Source organism: Meleagris gallopavo, chromosome 4, assembly GCF_000146605.3.
Source record: "Meleagris gallopavo isolate NT-WF06-2002-E0010 breed Aviagen turkey brand Nicholas breeding stock chromosome 4, Turkey_5.1, whole genome shotgun sequence".
NCBI classification, from domain to species: domain Eukaryota; kingdom Metazoa; phylum Chordata; class Aves; order Galliformes; family Phasianidae; genus Meleagris; species Meleagris gallopavo.
This window is the reverse complement of record NC_015014.2, coordinates 13,664,550-13,678,591: the sequence shown is the minus strand read 5'-3', so window position 1 is coordinate 13,678,591 and position 14,042 is coordinate 13,664,550. Positions and strand designations below refer to the sequence as shown.

The 14,042-nt window shown below is 43.1% G+C and overlaps 1 long non-coding RNA gene across 1 annotated transcript; it reads right to left on the bottom strand.

The window, feature by feature from the left end:
* Positions 1-964: 964 nt before the first annotated feature.
* Positions 965-7,466, bottom strand: LOC109367181. The gene is made up of 2 exons (XR_002114029.2): positions 5,044-7,466; positions 965-2,504 (listed from the first exon to the last, which is right to left on the bottom strand). It is a non-coding gene; the product is annotated as an uncharacterized LOC109367181 (long non-coding RNA).
* Positions 7,467-14,042: the final 6,576 nt, after the last annotated feature.

The window sequence follows — 14,042 nt, the reverse complement described above, 5'->3', positions numbered from 1 at the left end:
AAACACTAAAAAAAAAAATCATTAAACAAATAACCTACCATTAATAAACAACTGGTTGTTTCTAGTCACTGAAATCTCCAGCAGTCACAGAAGGCATTTCCTTTCATATCTGTTCTACACAGAAATTAAAAAGGGAAAATTAATTATGCCATTCTTACGACTGTCAGTCAGTTCCTCAGCTTTGAATTAACTATGCATTGAAGTGGATCTGATGAACACAATGATGCGAAAAAAAAGCAGTTGCTCTGAAACTGTGGAATACATTACTCCCAAAATGGGTTTAATATTTCAATCAACGCTTTCTCCAAATGTTTAACCAATTACTTCCTGCAATTCAATTTCTGTCTTCTTTAAAAATTCTGTTGATGCGAACTCCTTTCAATCACTTCTTGTAATATAAGTACTAAACAAATTACATTTAAATTATATTGCAAGTTTCTTTTTCCTTCAAATCTGATCAAGCAAGGTTTTAAAATAAACATGATCCTTTCAAGTTTTAAAATTTCTCAATTGAGAAAAAGAATAATTTTCCATTCTCCAAAGCAATCCAGAACATAGACCATACTTTTCAGTTGTGTACATTCAATTTTGAAAGACAGTGTCACTAATCTAATGTGAAATTCAGGTATGCAGAAGGCTGTTACGTATCTGCTTTAAAACATAATTGTCAGTTGCTGACAAATGCTTTCAAAATTTTTAAAAATTACAAGCAGTCCCATCAGCTCATCTACCAATCCTGGGCTTTTATGCTGCCTGGGGTTCATAAGGACTTACTCAGGAAACATAGAGAATTTCATTGTACAAACTCAGAGGCACAGCTGTCCTCCAAGCAAGTCTTCCTGGCTGAGTGCCTCTTGGGTGGACCCAACAGGACGTACACCAGGCAAGGAGCAATGCTGGGGAAACACCAGCTGCACAGAGTGAGAGGTGATACAAATAAAAGAGAAATGTTCAGGTTTGCTTGTTTGTTTGCAGCAACAGACACTGAAGTTTATTGATTCCAGTTTCAGCAGCTAAAAATCCATGAAAACATTTTAATATTATACAGACAATACTATCCCATATTAAATTTTCTATCAAAGTAATAATATAGGCCAGGATTTTCTCACAGTCATTGTGATTTACTTATCAATTAGTACAATAATACCTATTTTAAAATATAAAGAAGTGCAAATAGCTTTTTTATCTCTGTATAATTCAGCTGTTCAATTATACGGAAATAACTAAGGAAAGAGATTGAAAAAAGAACCCAGTGTTACAATACAACAGTTAGCTGTAAAAATAGCTGGACACATTCTCAGCCACTGTTTCTCAACCATTCCCTTTATATCCAGTGTGAAACTGTTTCCAACACACTAATCACATCCATTCTGAAGCAACTAAAATTACATGATTTCAAACTATTTTCATTAGAAAAACAGTCCTTTAGCAACTGCTTTTACTCTTGTAAGTAACTGCATACACTTAAAGGCCAAATATTCAGCCAGTGTGCAAAAATAACCGTAGCCTCTCATTAAGGATAAAAGGCCAGATAAGACTTCACATTAAAAGCAAGGATGCCTCTACCAGCAGCACTGCTCAACACTGAAAGTTACATTTAATGTTAAAAGTTTCAATACATAAATGTTAAAATCTTAATAACATTGGATTGGTCTTACAACAACGTGCCGAACAGCTCGGCTAGTATTTCCTTGGAGGTACTTCCAGTAACAGCCAAGATGTTCAAGTAACTACCTCTGTAAACAGGTCTCTCAACTCAGCTGTAAGAAATCTGCACTGAACACCCCACAGCTCTGACAAAATGTCTTATCTATCTGGAACGTTTTTGGGAGCAACATCCAAATAGACTGAACTGATTAATATTTGATTACAACATCTGTCTATGGATAGCATAACAACAATACATTATGAGGTTACTCAAATCAGAGGGACAGCACTGTCTTTTTTTGCTTTGACCTAAGCACCTGTCACACTTAAAGGCAAAGGCTGTTAATTAAATGCAAGCAAGACCCCCGATCTCCTGTTCTGTAACTGCTGTGTCTCATCTTCTCCCTATTCAACATATGTTTTGACAGAAAAATGAAATTGATTTAAAGTACAAAGTGGCAGCCATCTAATCCACAGATAAAACCACGGTGATATAAGTTATGCTCTTCCTAAAACAAGCTTGAAGCCATGATTATATTAAAGACACAGATGTGAGGGGATTTTTCAACTTCCAAGCAGATATGCAAGCAAGGTATTACAATCCAGGGGTGCAGGTGAATGAATAAGCAAGCAAACTACGTGATGTTTCTGCAGCGTCCTCTCAATCCTGCAATCCCTTCTAGAAAGTCTGGGTCTACATCTCCCTCTTCTTTACTCATGTTCTTCTCGCATGGCTTGGTCTCAGAAACTTTCCATGCCTGTAACGGAAACTTGAGCCAACTTCTTAAATGTATGATTTCTTCATCTCCACTCATCATCATCCACTTCTGTTTCTGAGAAGCTCCTCATCATGACACCTGTATCTCAAGAAGCAAAATAGGAAACATCACAGGGATGAAGCAAGGAAAGATGAATAATTATATGCCTCTGTGTCTTTAATAAAATCACAACTTTCACTCAAGTTCCTTTTAGGAAATAAAGTTCCTTTTGCTAAAGTATCACCAAACCAGGTGTGTAAGCACCCAGTGTCACAGTCGGCATAACCAGTGACACCTCCTCATCCACGTCTCTGCTCCTATCACGACGAGCAGAAGAAATCCTGTGCCAGTCTTACATACTGTGGGAAACCTCCTCAGGTGCCAAGCCTGCCAAACTCGTCTACAGCAGGCAGCTCCACTTGCCAGTACCTGCTGACTCATCTGCTGACCTACCCACAGTGAGCACAGTGTGAGCTGTCTTTACCCAGGAAGCTGTCTTTGCCCAAGGAAGTAGCGATATAGCCCACTACTGATGTCACAACCTTTACTTCCCCAACTGCTTCTAAAGCCACTCAATGTTTGGGGTTTTTTTACACACTTCTCAGCTAGTGGAGCACAATGACAAAGGTCTCAGTAAAGCCTCAGTTATTTCCAGCTTATATTTGTCCCCAGAACAATATTCCCAAGCTTTGGGGTGGGGTGGAGGGAACTTGCCTGGCTGTTACCTGGCACTTCATTCAGTGGGCTTTCAGTCACCTAAAGCTTGGGACCAGGTGGGCCCAGAGCCAACAGCACTGCTCAGAGCCAAGAGCAGAAAGGCAGGATGAGATGATCAAGGCCAACAGGGCAACACGGCCACCTCATGCCAGAGCAAGCCGCCCAAGCCCTCCGCCCGCCTTGTGACCTCACCAAATGCTGACCAAGGGGATCAGGAGGGAAGAAGAGTCACCAAAGGGAGCCTGCAAGCCAGCTCTCCATCAGACAAAAGCACGAAACCAATTTTATCCCTGCCCATTATGTTTAAGGCTGTATTTAAGAAAACACGAGACCCAAATTTCCTCCAAGCAAGGGCAGAGCAGTGCCCACCTCTTACAGTTCCTATCTCAAATGTTCAGAACTCCAACTCTTGTTTGAAACCTTCCTTTCTTCTACAAAAGCCCTTGGCAGCAGCGCTCCTCATACATCTGGCTCACTTTGCTTGGAAAGACAGCACTGCCCTTCATCAGCATTGCAAAGCCACAGTGGAGTTGGTTCTCTTCAGCTAGCAAGGAGGGACAGCTTTAGAGACAGGACATTGTGCAGCACCAAAAGGCTTAGCTTTGCCTCTTGCACACTACAGTAGAGAAGATAACTTTGCCTTGGACAAAGAAACCCTCTGTCAATGCTCTGGATATCGTAGGAATGATAGCTGACAAGTAACTGGGCAGAAGCGTATGTGCACTGCAGCAATTACATGTCAAAGAAAAATATACATTCACCTATTTCTGAACTCTTGAAGAAGTCCTTTCCTTCAAAAGTGCTTACAAGGCAAACAGTTCCGAAGCCTGTGCCTCAACTGTCATGGTTGCTGGTCAGAAACTCAGGGAATCCAACTACCATGAGTTTCAGGAGCTCTGGGTATAAAAGCAGAGGCAGCCCCAGCAAGACACTGAGAACATGCCCAGATAACCATCCAATTATTGTATACTACTGTGATCCTCCATCTTTTATCATGATGATCACTGTATGCAAGATACAGAAACTGCAATTTCACTGTTTTGTAATCATCGTAACTCCATGTTATTTGTGAGAGCCAGAAGTGATCTGGCAACAATTAATTCAATTATTAACAACATCCTCACTCATTAATCAGATGTCTACATTCAGCATATGCACAGCAAAGATTACAAGACATCCGCACTCCTCACTGTTGCATTCCCACAGAGAACTGCAGTAAAAGATGAATATTTGCAGCTGAACCTGATGTCAAAAAGATCTGATGCCAGCTGTCATCTGAATGCCTCAAACAACTGAAAAATTTTTCATTTTTCTTTTGAAGAGACAACTTACTGGCAGGCTGCACCTTCTAACTTTGATCTTCATAGCAGCCAACACCAGCAGAATTTTGTAGCTCAATAACAAAACACAGAAACCTCACGGGCTGTTAACTCAATTACCATACTTTGGCAAGGAAGCTTTCCCCTTGGGAAAATCTTCAGATTAAACAGCACTTGCTTTAAAGGCATATGTGCCTCAAAGATGCAGTGTAACTGTTCGCATACTTGATTTCTTTGAGGGGAAAAACATTCCACAACTTGCTTGCAGGACTGGTGTTTTCCCTCATTTCCCCAGGAAACAGCACTTACATAACCGTGCCGACTGTCTAATGCACAGACATGGGCACTGCAACCCCGTCTGATGGAAAAGGACAGAGATTTCACAGGTGCTCCCTGCAGCAACAGACTTGCAGAGTAACCAAGCGATGCAGCCCCCAAGCGACGAGCTCCTTCACAAACATGGGCAGACACCGCGTTTTCCTTAAAACACACAAAGCGCAACATGGTGCTTGGTCGCTCAGACACCATTCTGCTGGTAGTGGAAAGAAATGTGCTTCAGCTACTGCAGTGCTACCAAAACTGGGAAGCTGCAGGAAACTCACCTCATTAGCTGAGCTGCTCACAGAGCAGCAGACGTGTTAGCAGACAGTGCTCTCACTTTCATAAAGACATTTGGTCAATAGTTGTCACCTTTCACCAAGGAAAGCAGATGCACACTGCAGTACAGATGACCCAAGGAATCCCTTAAAAAAAAAAAGACCTCTCAATCCTTTCCAAGAGAATCCTGCCCAGGGTGGGTGCGCTGCAAACTGCCACGACAGGTCAGATTTCTGGTCCATCTGCCTGAGAGTTCTGCCTACCCTGATCGGGACCAGATGCTTCAGAAGGTGGAGCAGTTTGCAGAGTGAACAATGACATGATTCACCCAAAGGGGAAATTCCTTCCTGACCTCATCAATTAGTATGAAGGTTTATATCCCTAATTTATTTTTAATCCTATTTACTGCTACTCTGGATATTATCATTATATATATATAAACGTCCAGGTCTGCTTGGAATCTGACTAAACTTTTGGCCTCGGTAATATCATGTGGCATAATTATATGAGGTTTCAAATGTACTTATTTTCTATTTCATTTAACATCCCTTTGTTCTTGCACTGTGGGAACTATTAACCACCTCTTCCCCTTCCTTTGGCTCCAGCTGGCTTGCACCATAAGCTCCCATGCCACACTGCTTTCTGGTAGAGCAGAAACATGATCTGAGGGCCTTTAAAGCCATAATTTAGCAACTTTATTAGTTAGCCAGCAATATTTCTACAACCAGAGTTTCTGGGATCTGCTGGAAGTTGGCAGCTCCATCAAAATTTCACCAGCCCCTACCCAATTCCAAATCTTACAAACTCGCTTTTCTGATCTTTTCCACTTAAGTCCTATCACCCTTAGAAGCAAACTGCTTTGCCTGGTACCACTTTCTTCAAACTCCTTCGAGATTCTGAGAACTTTACTTCTAAAAGAACAAAGAAGCAGCACAACATGCTCAGCTTTTCAAGGTCATACAGGAACCTCTCCCTCCGAGCAAAGAGTTCCCCTCCCATCTCCATGCCTGAAAAAAGAATGGTGTCCAGCTGAGCTCAGCCCAGCCCACTGTGCTCTTGAACAGTGTCCCTGTGGGCCACGGGTTCCTGTGTGCAGAAACTTCACCCTTTGCTGTTGCTTACAGATGAGCTGATGACGTACTCATCAAAATTTCAGCTGCACCTAATGCTCCAGTGCAATTGGTCACTGCCATTTCTAGCACAACACTTGCAGAAGGCATCAAGGGTATAAAGCCACACCTTAATTCAACAGAAGTTTGGTGACAAAAAATAAAAATAAAAGAATAGAATTACATACAGAAGCAGCAGACAGGGAAGGGAGAACAATAAAACAACCTTGAGGGTTCTGGATACTCTCTATTCCCCAGAAACACAGTCTTCCTCTTGCAGCTCCTGAAGCTAAAACTTCGCACTCCAGGCCAAAGGATTGTAACCCCTAAATCCTTAGGAGAGAAGGAGCAAGTCTGGATGATATCTCACTGGAATACCTCACGGCCCTTCAAAGAGATCAAAGAATTGTTACAGCATCTGTGAGAAACACCATGTAACTAGCACTGTTTTACCACATGTGCTTTGATTATGGGCTTAGAACTGATGAATTATGTCAAGTGAATACTTCTTGGCCTCAAGCAAAAAGAAAATTACAACATTTCATCCTTTTTAGCAAGATCTTCAGGCATGGAACTAGTCAAGAGACAACTCCTGCCCCAGCCTTAATGCAAGGTCCATAAACAGATGGAGCTCTTTAATGAAGAAAATAGTGCTAACACAATTGCTAGGGCATCACTTTGCCAACTGTCAGCTCACTGAATAATACAATCCCATGCAGCTTTTGCCTCTATTTGGTTCTACCATATGTGAGACCTGTGATTTTGTTGACTCCAATCAGCATATGCTCCTCAATGACCTCCCCATGATGTTTAACGGCTACATTGCAGCATTAGAGACTCTGCTCCAGAACAATGATCTTAATATTTCTTTCCAGAGCTCATGAATGTTTTCCTGTTCTACAATACATCTGTAAAGACTGAACCAAGTACCTGCACAGTGCTCTCTCAGGCAAGCCACTTACACTGTGGTCCAAGCCACAAGTTCCAGAGCACTGCCTTATGTTCTGTCCCACTCTGCGGGCCAGGGTGAGGTTATCCTTTTAATTCCCTGTGTAGTAACTAGAAGTAATGACAACTACTTGAGGGATTCAAATAAATAGCAAATTTACTTAAAACTCAGGGGAATTATACTACCGTCATGTGTCAAAAGAGAGACAGTCTGGTAGTCTCAGGTTCACACAGAAGGGGGGAAGGGGGAGCTACTCTTATTCTCTCCCTCCTCCCCCACTTTAAGTTAGAATCAAAGTATCATTTGAGTCAGAAGGGACCTCTGAAGGTCACCTAGTCCAATGCAATGAACACGGATACCTACAGCTAGATCAGCTGCTCAGAGCTTGGTCCAGCCTGGCCTTGAATGTCTCCATGGATGGGGCATCCACCATCTCTCTCTGGGCAAGCTGTTCCAGTGCTTCACTACCCTTATTGCAAAAAACCACCCTCCTCATATCCAATCTAAATCTCTTTTCATTTGAGACCATTTCCCCTCGTCCTATCACAACAGACCCTGCTAAAGGGTCTATCTCCTTCCTTCTTACAGCCCCCCTATAGATACTGAAAGGCTGCTCTCAGATCTCTCCAGAAACTTCTCTTCTCTAGTCTGAACAGACCAAGCTCTCTCAGCCTGGTCTCGTAGGATAGGTGTACCATCCCTTGGATCATTTCTGTGGCCCTCCTCTGGACGCGCTCCATCAGTCTCTCCTGTACTGAGGACTCCACATCTGCACGCAGTACTCAGATGAGGTCTCACCAGTGCAGAGTAGAGGGGCAGGATCACCTCCCTGACCTGCTGACCATGCTTCTTTGGATGCAGACCAGGTACAGTTGGCCTTCTGGGCTGTAAGGGCACACTGCTGGCTCATGCCCAACATCCATCAGCACCCCCAAGACTATTTCTGCCAGGCTGTGCTCTATCCTCCAGCTTGTTACTGGGAAAAAGAGAAGGCAAAGATCTGGTAACACACCACTGCCCAGGACAACCTGGCTTAGTTGATTTGCCACCTATAAGAGAATTACCTCTCATTCTTAAAACCCCACTGAATCTTTCTGTTTCCAGATGAAGGAAACATAAGGGAGAGTCTACAAAAGCCTTACCAGGGCTGCCGAAAACCTGAACTTCCATTTCCTCTCTGCAGAGTCTGAAAAGGGCTTTCCTTTCAATAAATCTCATCAAGGAATATTCATAGGAAGCCTTCTCATAGTGGTCTTGGTGGGGATCGGGTCTCTCAGCAACGAGCATTTCACTCAGGCAGGGGTTAGGTATCCAAACACATTAGTAACCCATATTTGTTTTCTGTAGGGGATGGTCCCACTCTGGCCTGCAGTATCATCGTTTAAAGCAGACATTTGGGCCTCTGTGTATAACAGAAAGTGACCAGAGTCTTAAAAGAACTAAGGGTAAAAGTTATCAGTAGGTCCCTCTAATCATTTTCTAATCTGCCTTCTAAAATACGCCCACTGGCTGCTCCCCAACTCTCACTGGAGACACTATAAGAAGTTTTCTGACTTTGTAGGGTAAGTGCGTTCCCTCACAGGAGCCATGGGAATGCCTGATCTCTGAAATACGGGGGCTGTGAGGACATCCTCCTTTGCCAGTTGGCCTGTATCTGTTTCCACATTTTTACCTGCAAACTGGGGATGGGTATGCCACCCACTTTTTCTCAGGGGATACCTTGATCCAGACAGACTTTCCACAACTGATTTCTTGAGGCTCCTCCTACAAGGCTTCTAACTCGGGCAGAGTTGCCTTCCCTCTGCCTAGGGAAGGCAATGACAGAGAACAATTCTCTCATCAACGGTGGCAAAAGCAATCTGGGATACCTTAACTGCAATACTTTTACTGCTTTTGAATCATTACTGAATTTGAAATGAAAAAGATGTGATACTTTCCATTTGTCACATTCAAAAGCACAGTTTGGGTAAGGAAATTTTTAATGGACTCAACAGAGGTATTTTTGGCTGCTGGAATACTCAATCAGTTGAGTTAAAAATAGCTTTAAATAAATTTGTAATACAAGCAGTACATACTTTGCCTAAGAAAAAAAAATGTGCTGGCCACTCACAGATCATGTGAACTCAGTTATTTAGTTGTACAAAGAACATGAGTAATTCCAAGCCTTATCTGACTGTAGATTTGGATCTGTTTAGCAATGGTGCTGTCACATACCAAATGCAATACAATGGGGAGGGAAAGTTCCTACAAACAATGGCTGCAGTCATTTAATGAGACGGTCACAAAGGAAAAAGATGAGACTGGAAAAACCTGGGCCACTGCCTTCATCCTCCCAGCTTTCTCCGTGCAAAGAAAAAGCAAGGCATCCTTCTGCCCACCTTTTCTTTGATACTGCAGTATAAGGAAATGGGATGCCTGACGCTACCGCTGCCTGACATCCACCAGCCGAAGCTATAGAAGAGAACGGTCTCACTTTTTTTCCTTCCGAAATTCCATCAGTCAGTAGAAGGGCTCCTCAAAATGTACTGTTTTTACAACCAGTGTCACACAATCTGTTTCTGACACTGCCCACGGGCGCACAGCATGACCTGAGCAATGGTAAAATAGAGGAGCTCAAACGTACCCAGTACTCTGTGCCAGGTTAAGTTGACAGCAGCTGCTCTGTTCACAGAAAAGACATCTGAGAGAAGTGCCATAAATAACGAGATCACATGGAGTCTCCCATTGCACACCAACATACATCTTTCCTGCTCAGGAATTTATGCTTCACACCCTATGCCGTCAGTCAAGAGCATGTTACCAGCTATGTTCTCAGGATGAGCCAGAGGATATTTTGGAAAGTGATACAGCCCTCCTGCTGGCCAGGTCTTTTCAAAATACTTTCTCTTCTGCTATAATAAAGACAAATATTTCTATAATCTCGGCCAAACTGTGGTCTCTCTCTGTGGCAAGCTATGTATCCACGTGTGCCTTTTACATATTGTAAAATATGTACATACGTACAGCGCATGGAAGTCCAATAGTCTGATGGAAACTGAAGGGAACTATTCCTTCGTGGATTTGGTAGCTAAGTTTTTATTGATACGTACAACTGAACAGTATTTTCTCTGACTCCAGTTTCTGCAAATCCCTAAATTGAGCAGCCCCCTTGAGGACTTCTAATTCATGTTACCATTAGACTAAAATTAAACCTAGTCCTCCTAAAACACCCCATATCTAGGGCTCCACAAGGGGATAACCACATTACAAAGTAGTATAGCTATAACAAAGAATAAAGACATATAGTTATTTTATATAAATGAGGTTTTGTTTGTTTTTTTTTTTAGTTCCCCTGCAGTTTTGCCACAAATTGCTTTCAAGGGCTTGGTTCAGAAATTCCAAATTCAGATTGTTTTTTTTTTCTTATTGAGAACTAACTCTTTTTAACAATTCTGTTAATCTTGGAGTTTGGAGTTATTTTTATTAAAGTAACACCCAGAGTTTAAGCAATTCCATTAAAAGATCAGGAATTATTTTTATTAAAGTAACACCCAAAGCTTAGACGTTCCTTGCAAAAATCAGGCAAAGAGCTTCCATTCTAAAGGAGAAAAGGCTATTTGCCCTGTCTTTGTAAACAGAACTCATGGAGACAGCAGAGCTCTGATGCATTTTACTGATGTCTTTTTGGCTTTTACAGTTAAAAAATAATAATAATAAAAAAAAAAATTAGTCAAATAAGCCTTTTGCTCTTAGCACAATTGTTTTTTTCTCTCTTCTCATCTTCTTCTGTAGAAAAAGCAGCCACGATTTCCAGATTTCTCACTGGACATTTGCAACACTTTTGAGGTGTTCTGCCATCAGTGTCTCTGTCATATTCAGTACCAGACTCCTCGTCTGATGGGAGACCCACTGCCCTTGCTGCGACTGATGTCAGATGGAACTTGTTAAGGTACAAGAAGCTTGCTCATTGTCCCATAACTCTTATACAACAACAGAAATGAGGCTGCAAAGGAAAGGATCTTACCTTCACTCTCATGCTCTGTGGCACAGAAACCTTCTGTCCTTCAGTGGCAGCCCTGTCTCAAGGACAAGATCAGGTGCTGCCTTTTTGTTTGCCCAGCTGCGTTAATAAACTAGGTTACATCACCCAGGATCCTCACTGTGACTAAGCCATGGCTGAGGTGTTTGGAGGAAAAAGGCAATGCCTTTTGATCATGGCTTCCAATTCTGAGTGTAAGCACCTGTCATTGAGGAGTGCATGCTGTCAGCAAGCCTCCTCCAAGCACTGCTGCTCTTCAGGCATAACAATCCAGAGGCATCACAGCATTAATGACATGTTCAACATGATGCTCCTTCCCTGCTGAAGACGGCACATAGCGACAATTCTGAACTTCTTTTATGCAGAAATCAGGGCTGGGGCAAAATCTCTTCAATTCCTCAGGAGAGGCTGAGTGATGACATACCCACCTTTCTCTCTGCGGCGTGTATAATTTCAGGTTGCCCAATAGTAGCAACACTCCTGAGTTCAGGAAGACTTTAAAAGGAGCGATTATACTCACGGAAGTAAGCTAGCATGAATAAACTACCCAGGCAACAGGGAAGCATTCCAGAGCCCTGTGCTGTCACCAGGCTTTTGGCCAATGCTGCTTAATCATATATGCAAAACACACATTATGAAAAGATTCATCATAGATTTGAATATTCTTAATCAATTATCCTGCACTGAAGAAACTTCCCTAAAGCCGTACTCGTATGAAGGGACTGGGATCTCCTCCTGCCTTCACAGCTTCTGTCAGTGCTACAGATCAGGGTTCCCCCTCAGCATAGAAACCCATCAGGCAGTTTTGGAACGGACATTTTAGAGCTTAGCAGCACCTGAGCACCACACTGCTGAAATTTCTAACTACTAGCACCACGAGTTACGCAGCAGCTGCTACGGGCTGTGCTCCCATCTGGTCCTGGCTGGCACATGCCAGTTCATACCAGCTGGGCACAAAACATGGTGCAGACTGAAACTCAAAATGCTTGTGGCATAGCAAAAGGTATTTTGACTGCAGGTCGCAGAGCCTGCAGTATCTTCAGCCTTAAACACAGCTGCGTTCATCATTTATATAAATTTAAGATTTTCTCGAGCCTTGACATTGGATTTATCAAACTCCATTGGAAAAGTTCTGTCCAATACTATGTGCAAAACCTAACCAGACACATTTTAGTGAGGAGTGCTGCAATGACTTTCCCACCACTTAACAGAAGATTGTAATTTTCACATAAAATTACAGAGTCGTGGTTGTAATGCCACTTCAAGACTGCCTTTGCAGAAATCTGACTGTCAGCAGCTTCCACGGGGGGAACAGAGCGGTCAGATTCTTAAGAACATCCAAGTTATGCTTTATCTGCGGCATGCCTGGAGTTGCCCCAAAGACTCAAGAGATAAGACCATTGCCATGACAGCAGGCTAACAGCTGAAAACGCAGTCGGAGCAGGGAGCTCTGTGGAGATAGGATGGCCTCGCTCAGTCCAAAACACCTCTGCTCGAGTGGAGCTGTTGATGGCAAACCCCACACATCTAATGGGTATAAAAGGATGCCCAAGAGGAGCTCGGGGGGGGAGACTTTGGAATTTGTGACTTCTGAAGAAGCGCTCCCACAGAATGAGAAACCCCATTGCCTGGACCAACATTAGAACCCAGGCCAGTGACCTCTTTCCCTATTTGCCTCTCTCTCTCTCTCTCTCTCTCTTTGCCCCCTCCCCTCTCTCTGTATCTCTCTTTTTTCTTTTTTTAATCTTTAAGTTGTTAAATAATGCAAGGCCACAAAACTTAGTCAGAACTCTATGAGTGCTAATACTTTTAAGATTATGTAGTAAAATTGATGATTGTGTTTGGATCTTAATGTCATTTCACCTTAGACCAACTGGGGGGGTGTTGTAAATCTGGTCACTCCTCCCTCCCCTCACAGGGTAGGATATGGTAGCAACCCGCTAATGCTTTTTTAAGCTACTGTACAGACGCAAAGTTTTAACTGATCTGAAAGCCTTCCCTCCCATGCTTTGTGCAATCGGACACTACTGAATCTACATACTGCAACTGTTTTTTAAAGAGTATTGGGTAAGCTAGAAAGATTTGCCTCTGTACAGCATTCTTGAGAATGAACATGGCTAAAGATAACTTTGGAACAGTTTTTTTTAAAGGTCACAAGCTTTCCCCGACCAAGATTCCTAAAAATGCAGCATAAGAATAGGTTCCTGTGTATGCCTACTAGCCTGACTGCTGTAAATGGGCACAGAGAAAAGATCTATTGTCCTTTGCTTTCAGGGACTGATTTCTTTATTGCCAGTTAAAGAAAACACTTATTTCCATATGCAATACTGTGAATTAACTGGTAAAAATCACCGCAGAAATCTCAATGGTAACATACGAAAAAGTTCTCCCCTGGCTGCACCTTCTGTCCCAGGCACTTGTACTATAGGCTGAGATATGAGACCACCAACAGAATAGTGTTCGGCTTTGCTGTATAAAACGTCAGTAGATACATTTGTGTCAGGAAAATCAAGCACTACCGCCTTTTGCTCAGGGTTCGAGCAACGTTCCTACAATGCCCATAACAAGTGCTACGGCGTCTGCATTTCCTGCACCTCAAACTTTTTTTCTCATCTCACTGAGTAAGCTGGTGAGATACCTGCGTCGCTACCTGAGCTCCGCGCGTGCTGCAGAGCCCTGCAAGCTGCCCTGCCTTTCCAAGCACTCCACGGCGCATCCAGCTCAGCTGAGTGGAAAATCGTAAAACAATTCGCTACACACAGGCAGACTTTAGTTCGGGGTTCGGTGAACTGGAAAGAACGGCTCACTCTGACCCGCTGCTTTACTGACGCGCCGGGCGCAGCCGAGGGCAGCAGCAATGCCGGAATACGCCCACGAGGAGAGCTCCGGCCCCACGCTCCCGCCGCCGCAGCATCCCAGGTAGGCTGG